Source organism: Saccostrea echinata, unplaced genomic scaffold (genome assembly GCF_033153115.1).
Source record: "Saccostrea echinata isolate AGI-Se365-2 ecotype Australia unplaced genomic scaffold, CSIRO_AGI_Sech_v1 ptg000014l, whole genome shotgun sequence".
Lineage (NCBI taxonomy): Eukaryota > Metazoa > Mollusca > Bivalvia > Ostreida > Ostreidae > Saccostrea > Saccostrea echinata.
In genome coordinates this window covers 11,211,872-11,225,094 of record NW_026889763.1, presented here as the reverse complement: position 1 = coordinate 11,225,094, position 13,223 = coordinate 11,211,872, and the positions used below count along the sequence as shown (strand labels likewise).

The following is a 13,223-nucleotide window of genomic DNA, read 5'->3' as shown; positions in this document are numbered from 1 at the left end:
AATAAAATATTTATTAAATGCCGTAGGAAACAATGAAAGAATTTATACAATAAGCTCTAAAAAGAAATTTAACAAGGCAATACAAAACAAAATCGAATATATTGTTAAAAAGTATGCTTCAAATTTCAGAATGAAGTCATCACTATACCTTACAATTACGTGTACTCTAGTTCTCATATCTGTTTACAAGTTTATAATCCCTTTTTCAGTTATTTTATTGAAGGATTTTAATTTTTATTATTCTATTAATTTCTTTTTAATATTTTTAAAATTCAATGCTACTATATCATAATTTGGGAATCAACAATATGGCATGTAAAACCAAATTCATCGATTGATCTTAATTCTACGACCGTTCATTTTGTTTATGAATTGAGAAAAATTACATCAGATGAATTAAAGATTCACCCCTTAGCATAATTATCTCTATCATTCATCTTCACCCATTCTGTTGTGCAAAATAGTTACACAGTGGATGTAAGCTTCAAACGAAGACAAAATAAATTCCAGTTTGTTAAGACCTTCCTGCAGCCGGCAAAGCTTTGGAGGTAGCGAGATCTCCGGGATTCCTAAAGGAACGCAATGTGATGTGAGAGAATAATTGGAAACACAAACTCAGCCAGGTCGTGTACACTTTTCTCATCATTTTCTCACAAAATGACAGGGAGGCAGATTCAACTGATTATCCCCCGCTCTCTGGGAGGGAATCACTGATTTGGTTTTTATCCTATTGTCTGTGAGTATTGGGGTGCTTTTTTGTATTTGGGTCGGTGAAGTTAAAATGCATCAGACAAATCTGCGTGTAGCAGTCGCAATATGTTTTCTTTATTACATTGGTCACTCTAATAAGAGAAAAAAATATATTTAATTTCAGAATTAAATATAATTTGATTTATTTATGATCACTTATTGACAATGAGATGTGAAATCGATTCAGTCGCAAAAGCTCTTAAGAATGCAATTCAAAACATAGCCATTCATCGATTTTACCACAAATGCTGTAAATTTGTTCTTATGGAAATTATTATACTAGCAAAATAAAGACATATTTTATATCTAAATAATGTAATATAGTCTTTGCTGGGCAATTGTTCGTAGCTTCCGTGAAATAAATATGCATAGATATGGGATATTATAAATAAATCTAACAGAAATTATGAAAATCCAAAAAAGGGACTTCAAACCTGTGAAATCTTTATAATAGTCATAATTATGTCAGTAAATTTAGATTTATTATGGAAACTGTTTCATTATAGATGACATTTATGGCTTTTGATTTTATCTTCCCAGAAGTCAACATTGAGAGCAAGATTACGGAAGCTTAGATAGAATTTAACCACGATAGGCTTTCTATACCCTGAGAGAACCAGGGGTAAATGATATCAATTTGTAGTTCAACACTTCTGTACATGATTTTATGGAATGATTATTATTGCTAACCCTGTTGTTAAAATAACCCAAGGTCCTAACTTGTTTGTTTTGACATGTAATAAAAGGATAAAAAACAATATTGGTTTTTATATGTAGTGTTTTAGATTATAACTGTCTAAATATTGGAAATTAATACCTCTGATCAAAGGAGTAAAGGTAAATTGTTTACTTTGCTGAGCTAAGATGAAAAAGATTTTATTTACTTTTTATTTACCTTTTATCTTCTTTTGATTTTCTTTCCTTTTTATATTATTTGATTGCCCGCTGTGTTTTAAATATATAAAACAAAACGACAAAATAATTAGATGCAATTATCAAAACACAAGGATTTTTTTTTTTATTTTTATCAGTCTGATTTTCAATACATTTTTTTTATCTTTTTATAAACAAGTGTTAAATACTGATTAATATCTTGGCAACTGTTTAGAAAAGCACAGGGGGTTTATCAAATGGAGAAAAAAAAATGTTGTATTACATCTTACGACGCTTATGAAAAAACCATCCTTAAAAGGGTTTAAAAGTACATTTTAAACAAAACACCGAAAATGTTTTGAGAGGAATCAATTACCTCCAAGTGTTCAAATTTCTATCCAAATTCAAGCAGGAAATCTAGAACGAGCACAGCTGGTGGGACTGGTCATGTTAAATATTAACAAATATCAGATTACCGGGACAAGAGACCAGAAGTTAGATTTCAAGGCAGTCACATTTTAAATTATTTTTAATTCGTATTCATGGATTTATCAACAAAATATTTTTTTTTATAATCTTCAGTGAATATTATAGAGTCATTGTATAAATGTTTCAATTTCATTTACATTCTTTTCTTTTAATAATTAATTTACAAATACCGACAATAACAGATAGATATACATGTACAAGGTCAAACTGATAGGCGAGAGGTCAACATTTTACTGTGATTTGATAATTATGGTATGCAATCCTATAATAAGATCTAACTCTTTTCCTCTTAGTCAGTATTAGTTGCTTGATTATTAGTAAGCCTTTGATGTTCATGGTAAATATATGCGAATTTAGATATTTACATGTGTGTTATCTAATATAAACCTAAATAACCTTCTAACCTTAACTAGTATACGTGTGTCTACAGCTAGGTTAGCGAATAAGGCAATATGCAGAGAGCCAGCTGTCGGACACATTGTCTGAGTCGGATCTGTATTGTGGATTTTTTTTAATAATCTTTCGAACGGTAGAATTGAATTTTTGACAAACTAGATATTTTACTGTTGTATGACCTATAAAATGGTGCTGGAAAATTGTATCACATAGTTTATTATAATAAATGGATTAATTATATCATTAAACCGATTTTATTTACTAGAAGATCCTTACTTAGATCCCATTTAAAAATAGAATTATCTAAATATATTAACATGCTGAAAAATATCAAGTCATGATTTTAATTTTTTATTAATTCAGAATACAATGTGAATAGGAAGTTTTCTTTCATTTATCGTCTGCACAAAGAAATCTACAGTAATTAAGGTTATCAGACTATTTTTGTTTTATTTCAATTAGAAATACCAGAACGTCTATAAAACATTCCACTTGATTTAATCGAATTCTATATGAATTTTCTATTAAGGTTATTAAATAAAATTATATACCATATAACAAATATTTAATATAGTCAAAATATCTTACTTCTGTCGTAGGCCCCATTTTCAGAATATGTATATTGTATTTTGAATTAATAAAATAAATTGAATAATGACTAGATATTTTTCAGCATATTAATTTTTCTCTTAAGGCTATAATTAATAAAAATAATAATAATTTTATATATATATATATATATATATATATATATATATATATATATATATATATATATATATATATATATATATATATATATATATATATATATATATATCGACTGTATCGCAGTATTTATGAAAAACCTTAAATATTGATAACACGTTTCTTGCACAAATACGTGCGTACAGTGTGTCCATGCGATGGTTATCTGTCTGAATGAAAAGAAATCTGACTGTCCAGGATCATGAAACAGTCTTAGACTTAGTCAAAATGAAATGAACATTTTTTACAAACCAATTCTTAAAATTCAAATTAACAACATGAAAGTAAAACATTTTAGATTTTATTTATTTTCTATGATTAAACTCTTAGATAGTGCAAAAAAAAAACTAAATGAATGTCTCAAATGGCACTCTAAAATGAATATCGATATTCTGACTTTATATATAAGTTTACTTTGTTCATGCAGCTAATCGCGTGACGTTTATTCGTTATTTTCCATTTGATCAAAATGCTATAAATAATTTATATAGAAATATGACATCACGAAGTACACATTTTCCCGCCATTTTAGCAAAATTTGTATAAAATTATTTATTTCAAGCATTTTTCTTTCAGAAAATAATGAATGCAGACTTGAACAATTTTCACCTAAGATGTATCTATCCAGGACTAATTACTGACAGAAAAAAATTGTTTGTTCAAAGCTGCACTCTGTGTTTTCTAAAGGAAAATATTAAGAAAAAGGCACATTTTTGTTCCATTTTAATTGGATTGTAAAAATAGCAACATTTCTGACGTCATTACAGCCTGCATATAAATGAGACAAATGTATTGAAAATATCTCCGATATAAACTATTTTACATAAAAAAAATTAACACACCTGAATCACATTTAAAAAATGTTTATTTGTGGGGGCCAAAATTGACTCTTGTCATACGTGCATGTACATCATGTAGTCCTTCTGACTTAAGTTTAAATCTGCGTTATGATCCTGAGACCTAGTCTTGTACCATTTCTCCACGGTAATGCAGGGGTATTTATCACATTCTTTATCATTCCTGTAAAATACCTGGTAAATAGTAATATTACAGTCGATGGAAAGAAGAACCCACTGCCCTGAATAGTTACGGGTAAATCTGGAAAGAGAAGACAATCACATTCAAGTGACATAAAATATTCACGATAATCAAAATTTGATAATCTAAAAACAGACCATTTCCCCTTCTGTGCGACTGAAAATATTTAAAAATACATGTAAATCCTGTCTCACAAGTGAAATAAAATCCGTATCTAGCGACAAAACACTGAATTTTCTGTATATTATATTTTCATTCATTTTCCCTTTGCCTTTGTCTTTTCTTACACAGTGTCATAGGCTGTGACGTCATAGTTGAGCGGTTGAGGCGTCATATGCATAGCTTAGCAATTGCGAGATTGAAAGCATTGGAACATGGATTTTAGCAACATATTTAGGAGGAAATTGGCAGTTTTAGTCTTAATCAAAATGGTTTAGTTACTATCGCTATCTTATGACAGGTCAGAAATTATTTTTGACTTACTTTGATATCCTTTCACGCTGTGACAGAATATCACTTTGGTATCCTTTCACACTGTGACAGAATATTACTTTTATTCTATAAATAAATCATTATTTCACTGTTGAAAAATGTAATGAAATACTCATATTCTTTAACTATATATATATATATATATATATATATATATATTTTTTTTTTTTTTTTTTTTTTTTTTTTTTTTTTTTGGTCAGATTAATGTTCATGTTCTCAGTCTGAGTTTATCACCTTTACATAAGCTTTGCGTTTCACTAATACATGATGCAACCTGTTCTTAAGAACGTATTAAACAATTAAGGATTGTAATTAGTTACTATAGGAGCTTCAGAGATTTCAAACCAAATTCTGATATATAGATGGCATATAATAGTAAATCTTTGATGACATATTAACGACCCTGCATCTTTTAAAATGTTACCAGAAAAAAAAGATAGGTAACCATTCCTGATCAATATAGAACTTTCTTTCAAAGATTGCAATATAAATCACTGAAATCTACATCACTGATTTTTTGTGTTCTTTGATTTTTCGATGAATCATTGATTAGATATGCTAATTAGAACAGTCTTCAAAGCGAATTGTTTCCAGTGAGACAGTGACTCCCATCAAACCAGAAAGGCGAAATATTTGTGGCCTTCTATAGCACCAGCAGACTGTGTATCGGCATAAACAACACTGCGGTCACTGGACCCATTACACGGTCGATAATCTAACGTCTTTCCGTCCGTTGGCGGGGCCCTATTAGATTTCCTTTTTCAGGTTTACTAAACACTAGAACGACCTCAAAAGTGTGATTATTTATCATGGGAGGAATCTTAACTAATTCAACCGTTTGTTTGTTTGTTTTTCATATCTGTGTACTTTTTGCACCAAAAATAAAAAAAAAAAATAAAATGAAAAAAAAAATGGTTTAAAAGTTTTCTGCGTTTTAGTATGCTACTGTTTTACGTCATTTTTGTTTATTACAAATGACAAAAATATGGAATTGCAACGGAGAAAGCCCTCACAAATAATTAAGAGTTTTCCTCATTACTCACTGCTGAATCACCCAGCATATAAATGTCACTAAACATCCTCTGAAAAAAAATCCACATATCCCATAAAGTTATTCCTTCTGTAAAATTTTAATTTCTCCGAATAATAGATTCAGTTTTGTTAGTAACACAAAAGGTAAAGTAAAATAAGATTTTAAATAGAATGTCCAATGGTGACATTACACCAGATTTTCCTTCCAAAATTTAATCTAAAGAATTTCCAAAAAGAAACGTCTATTGAAAACCTCCTATGTTTAATTTTCCAATCCTCTCAAGAATTTCGGTTAGATCATCAGTTTAGGCCTCAGGATCCTGAAGCAGTTTTAGACTTAAAGTCAGAATTTTCACACTGTCCTAGAGTTTTATTATAGAAAACGTATAAAATCTGAAATGTTATTATAATTTTTTTTTCATTTTCATGTTGCTATTTTTTTTAAATAAACATTCATTTTATTAATTAATGAAAATTTGACTAGAGTCTAAAATAAGTTTTCTTCATGTTCCTGATTTTGTCATTCAGTGCCATAATCTTTTGTGGACAATTTAAACATTTTATAAAAAAAAAAATACCAATATACCAATCAATAGATTGATTGATTATATGTTGTTTAACGCCCCATTCGAGAATTTATCACTCAGATAGAGATGTCACCCACTGTAGGTGAAGTGCTACAAATTTTAACCCATGCATGGCGCCTACGGCCGTAGCATTGAGGGATCTTGCCAACGCCAACTATGACAAGGGACCTCTGTTTTAAGATCTCATCTGAAAGACCCGTGACTAACTTTCATTGCTAGTAACGGGCGCTTGGCGAGTCACTACATATATTAAACGTCCAAGGTTTGACGCGCGTCCGGGAATGAGAATCGAACCCAGAACCTCTCGATTACGAAGCGAACGCCCTACCAATAGGCTACCGCTACCAATACATAGAAAATGACTCTATGTTGCTCAACTCTTGATGCAATTATGTTATGATTTGAAGGCTTCTACTAACACTGTTTCCGTCTATGACTGCTGCAACAGGATCATTGATTGTTATTTCTATTGATAGATTTTTCTCATTAGATGTATATACCAAAACAAAATGCAGCACATATCATGTAAATCTGTGAAATACTAAGTACCCTTATTCTTTTCTACTTCCAATATTTCAAGTGTTTAGTTTTCTGAGAGAAATTTTGCTTCTGGATTTACAGAGATTTTTGAATAAAAATCGTTATTATTAATCGTTAGAAAGCAATTATTTCTTTTAAAGGACGTGATCAGGAATCGTGGAGTTCAGAGGCATATTTTATAGAAGAAAATATTAACAGAAAAAATTCTACATTAAAGTCGAACACGAAAAGTCCTAGTGTAAAAGTAGTGTCATGATATTATTTTTTCCCTGCCTTTTTTATTTTTAGGTAATCAAATTACAACTGTTACCAGAACCATAGAATTTTTCCCGACTCGTTTTCTTAAGTGTATAGGAAAAGGCGAAATCCTGTTTTATCAGTGCCCTAAAAATTCTCACCAAGCGTTCATTAATTATCAGTATTGGAATGAAAATATTTTTTTCCGCGAACAGTTTGAATGCACTTTTAGTACATGGTTTGAGGGTAACGTGTGAAATTGTCACCCCGCAAAAAGTTAATGTTGATCAAGAAGACAGAGGACAGATTCTAAAATTCGTTGTATCGAATTGAATTTTAATAAGCGAATTTTATTTTTCATAATTTCAAATTGTAAAAAGAAATCTGTTTTGACAGATTTCCATACAGTCTATGTTAAGGACAGATGATACGTTCCTCAATAATATATAATTTTTTCTAAGATTTTGTCATTGAAGTATTGCTACTTTAACATGTTTGCTCGCAAAAAATTGAGGTACCTTACCAGGCATTTGTGCAAGATACCAGAGGGTGATGTTTCCTATAAAATCCTTTTGGAAAAAACTTAATTTGCCAATATCACATTTTTTAGTGTTTCAATTTTTTAAAGACAATCAGAAATCGGTTTAGAAATCAGAAGGTAATTAAAATTTTGAATATTTTCCATATAGTACGAAGATATGCAAAACAGATATTTGAGGAACGTATCGTCTGACCTTAACAGATTGTATTTGGAGAGAACAAATTAAACAATTTTAAAAACTTTCAATATTGTACATGAAATCTAATTAGATTCGTTATAACGGAGACTAATCGTGAAAACGAATTCATACAGTATTTTTACAGCAAATTATGAAAAAAAATGTTATTGATATTTCCAATTTGATATAAAAACCAAAAATATTGATAACATTGACGATGTCTTTATGCAAATGGCCGTCTCACTCGGCACATTGTTACAAAATTTAATTACACAGTTAAAATGAATTTCTAAGATTAAAATCATAAATTATTTAAATTTGATCTCACATAATCTGCAGTCTGTTATCCTAAAAAAGAAATACGATGAAAAAATAATTTAGTATTTGAAAATATGAATTTTTCATTTTGTTTATTCAAATTAACTCGATTATATCGAATTTTAGAATCTGTTAAAAAGAATTGTACAAATTTCTTATAACAGATTAAATTCGTACTAATAGATCAAATTCGTTAAAATAATTTCAAGATATTTTTATAATGAATTCCAAAATTTATTATAATCTATAATTTTTTTTACCTGATTCGACAAATTTTATCACATTCAGAATTATTGTTTGATAGGTCCCAGGCAGATATCGGAACAAATATCTATATTTGAATTACAATAACATTTATCAGAAAATCCAAAATCTAATATTTTTATCCAATTCTATCTCATCAATACGATCTTATTTTGAGGTGCTTAATTAATCAAATATTCAAATAATCAAATATTCATGTATATTGTTTAAATGAAATGGGCACTTATTTAGTATTTGATATTTTTATCACTTTTCTGCATTTGCAAAAAAAAAAAATGAAACATTAACTTTCACTTTCAAGTAACCTCAAATTTCATGACAAAACAATATGGCCCCAGCTACGTAGGACCATAAAGCAGTTTTAGACTTTTTAGTCAGGATTTGAACATTGTCTTAGAGTTGTATTTAAGAAAAACATAAATTTTGAAATGTTATTAAATATAATTTTGTTTCTTTCTGATAATATTTTAATTTTCAAGTGTCAGTTGATAATAAATATTCATTTTATGAATGACAAAAATTTTGACTTGGTCAAAGACTGGAGTCTAGCTGTGCATGAATTCAGGCCCGTATAACGCAGGGGGGGGGGGCACTTTTCTCGATTACAGTATCTTGGGTAAGTAAATTTTCATTTAAATGCTGGTCCCCCCTACCCCACCCCACGTTTTGTTGCTCAAAGGTCGAACACTGGCAAATTCTATGAGCTGGACACTCAAGAATGTTTTTTTTTTTATTTTGCTTGTCTAATTTTTTTAAAGGTTGTCTCCCCACTATTGAAACAATGCAACGGGCCTGAAATTAGTTATTATGAAATTTTAAAGTAAACTGTGATTAAATGCTATATATTTGAGGATGGTATGAAAATACACTTTTTAAGTTAAATTATCAATATCAGGAAAAGAAGATAAGAGTTCATAAATGAATGAAATAGGATTTTACTTTTAATGGGTTTTCCAAACATACTCAAACATACATATTTTTCAGAACTACATGTATCAGCTCACGTTCAATAAGACTCTTTTCCCCAAAAATCTTTTCATGATTTTCTAAAATCCACAATGTACAGATCAGTAAATATTTCCCTACCAAGATTTAGCTTCTATTAAATTAAGGTCAGGAAATATCAGAGATGGGGAAAATCCCATTGGTAAATGCCTCTACTTATGGTACTCTAGTAAATGCCTTTCATTCAGTGAAAAGTGGAGAAGACTGAAAAAAACATTCAGGAAGGAATTTTAGTCAGTGATTATATTCATCGACTCAGTTATCATTATATCATTTCCATTAAATGCTTTCTTTGAGGATTATTATTGTGTATAAGAAGCTGTGAGGATATTATCAATGCAATTTATATTTTCAACAGAATGTAGATACACATATATTTGTTGAGTGACCTTAAGAAAAAAAGGCACATAAAATAGCACCAAGCGTGGTCTAGGAGATAGTTTCTCTTAGAAAGAAATCATTTGTTAAAAACTCAGAGATTTACTGGGGTGTTAAGTAATTGTACCCATTTTTAAAGAATGTCAAAGATGAATGTAAGTCAGTAAGACATGCATGAAATGTGAGGATAACGAACATTAATCATCATCAGAAGTCTAACACTACAAATCGGGAGCAGATCAAACGCGGACCCTCTGGAAACATCACAGGTAGGAACAGGTGACGCGGTGGAGTTAGCCGCTGTGATTCTTTTTTCGTGATCGGGTAAACAGGGTAATCTGTAGACATATCAGTATTGAAAAAGTGGTCTTATGGTTTGTACTAAACACAACATCAATATTCGACCTAACGACAGGCCCGTATCAACGGTTTCAAAAGTGGGGGGGGGGGGCAACTTCCCAAAAAAATCTAACAAGCAAAAAAACGTAATGAATTGTCTACAAATCCTGGAATTTGACAGTGATCGACCTTACTGCAACAAAAGGTGGTGGAGGGGGGGGGGGATGCAACCAGCATATAAAGAAAAAAATACTATAGAAAAATGCTGTACTCGGTAAAAGTGGGGGTCTGACCCCTCCTGACCCAACCCTCACCCCCGTTCTACGGGCCTGCCAACAATGTCTATTTCTAGTAAAACATTGAAATATGAAACGTCGCCCGCGTGGTGCAGTGGTTAGAGCGTTCGCTCTAGAGTCGCGGAATAAGGGGTTGATACTTCCGTTGCGGGTTCGAATCGCACTGTGGGACGTGGAGACCGGTCCTTCGGATGAGACCGTATAAACCGAGGTCCCGTGTCGCAGTAGGTGCTGCCACGAAAAAGATCCCTCACTACTCAATGGCCCTAAGTGCCGAGTATAGGACAAAATTTATAGCTCTCCACCGGCAAGTGGTGGCTTCTCCATATGAGTGAAAAATTTTCGAGAGGGACGTTAAACAACGTACAAACAAACAAAATAAAATATGAAACAGATGTGTTAGATTTTGTGGTGCCTTTTATTTCGAGTTCTTTGGAAAATATCGTGTCATTGTTTGAATAAAAATGAATATTGTTAATTGCCAGAACGTAGTCGATATACCTAAATATCAAACTGAAGGTCATGTGAAGAGACTTCTTTATTAAAAAAGGTTTTTTTTTTAAAATAACAAATTTTTCTTTTGTAAACATAAAAAAAACAATTTGGCTAATTTTGCACAATCAGTACCCCTGAGAATTCAGATATAGAGTTAATTTTGCAGAAAATGAATATTTTCGAGTTTCATATTAATTGAAGAAGCGGATTTCTATGATGCCAAAAAGCATGGTTTTAATTTCTGGTGAGGAATGGTTGAGAAAGCGTTGAGAAGAAAGTTATTCTGATGCTTTTGATTTTGGCATATTTTTTTTGATTTCAAACTAAAAGTTCTTTGTAGTATTTAGCATCCATATTTGATTAATGCCACTCCTCTTAAATGTTCCTGTATCGTACAGCTCTAAGTGTCTCCTTCACTGCTGTTAATCATGAGAAGCAAACCAAAGCAAATTTTGATCAGTATATGATTTGCTGATAGTAATACATGTACCGCATATTATTAATACTTATTCCCGTGAACTCCCAGTATGGTATATATTGGTATTTACAATAATTTTAATCTGCGTGTCAGTTTCTCAAATACTGATGATCAGAAGTGATATTATTTTTTTTAGTTTTTGTCATATTCAATGTAGTCTTACTTTTCATGAATGGACTGAAGGGTAAGGGCTAACATAATACTGCAGAAAAACTATCAAAGTAGTTAAAGGTTACAGAAAAATTTTGTTTAATCAAGTTTGCTTTTGTTTGAAGACGTACAGACTATATAGGCACTGTATTATTATTATTATTATTATTATTAGATAACAATGATAAATACAATACTATACCAGCACTGTATTTATCATTATTATCAAATTAAAACCAAAAATCTTTCACAAAAAATTGGAGCATTTTCCAAAAATATAGATGACATTGCCAGGTACGTCGCGTTCAAGTAATCACGCTATCACTTAAAATATATACTTTGCTTGACATTTGCTCACATGTACCAGTCTCTGGCGTAATCGCTCTATGTTCTAGGAAATCTATCGTGGGTGTTACTCTTTATTTTTTGTCATCTTAAATAACAAAGATTCAAAGATTTTAAAATAGCTCAGATATATGTCGTTATTATTAACTTGCTAATATGCAATAATATAAATCAATAATTATTTATTGCTATAATTGGATAACAGTGATAATGAGAAAAAAGTATTGTCACAATCACATATTAAGCTCTGTTCCTCTTTCATAACACAAAAGATGTATTGCAGATTTTAAATTGTTTGTAAGACTTTGTATTAGGATGCCAGCTGGATGTATGAAATTGAGTGCAGCCCCCGTCCATATTTTGTTCATCGAGAGGGACGTATTCCCAATACACGGGTTCAAAAGCTAGATAAGAGAATAAATATCCTGTAAAATTTCACCCAGAAATCCTCTTTGATATGCTGGAATGTATGATAGGTATTCAGACTATATCCTTTTCTTGATGAATAACGTTTTCTAATTACATGTATATCTGCACCTTTGCCGTATTGCAAAGCATCATTACGTGGAAAATTAATATTTTTCTCCCAATATAGGGAATTGTGTACTTTTACTTTTTTCTTGAGATTTGAAACTAACTTAAACTTGATCAAAATGCATTATCCTTTTATTTTGCTTATTCATTTATTTATTTTTTATTATAATTTATTCATTTATACACATTATTTGCAATAGTGAAAAGTTTAATTTTGAAGACCAACCTTATTAAATGTAAATTTTATCTTACATTATATTTTATCCCAATATAGTGCATCCAAAGTATATCTTTTCTATCATATCTGCACATAGATATTGAAAATGAAGCAATTATACTTTGAAATTCTCATTTCAGGACAGAACAGCTTATGACGACCCCGGGTTCCACTTTTGTGTTTATGCAAATGATCTTGTAAAGGAATTCATAAACAATGAACAGTAATGTTATTGAGGTTATATGTTACCTTTGATCTTCGTGAGTCATGGTACAAAAGCGCCCGAGTCATTAAAATCAAAAATATTCAAAAGTCATCGTTGTTAGTCGCCATCTATAACAGATAATTATGTGACATTTTACATGTAGACGTGGCTCATGTATATTACAGTTACATGTATAGAGACAACTTTGTCAGATTTGCTTTGTATTTCAGCACATACATGTATGAAGCGGATGCGGTTAAGCATCTAGAAAGACGATTCAAAATAAAAAGTCTATTCTT

At 30.7% G+C, this 13,223-nt stretch overlaps 1 long non-coding RNA gene across 1 annotated transcript; it reads left to right on the top strand.

Annotated features, from left to right (window-relative positions):
* The first annotated feature begins 354 nt into the window (after positions 1-354).
* Positions 355-12,946, top strand: LOC133187218 (uncharacterized). The gene is made up of 2 exons (XR_009721150.1): positions 355-736; positions 12,860-12,946. It is a non-coding gene; the product is annotated as an uncharacterized LOC133187218 (long non-coding RNA).
* The last annotated feature ends 277 nt before the right edge of the window (positions 12,947-13,223 follow it).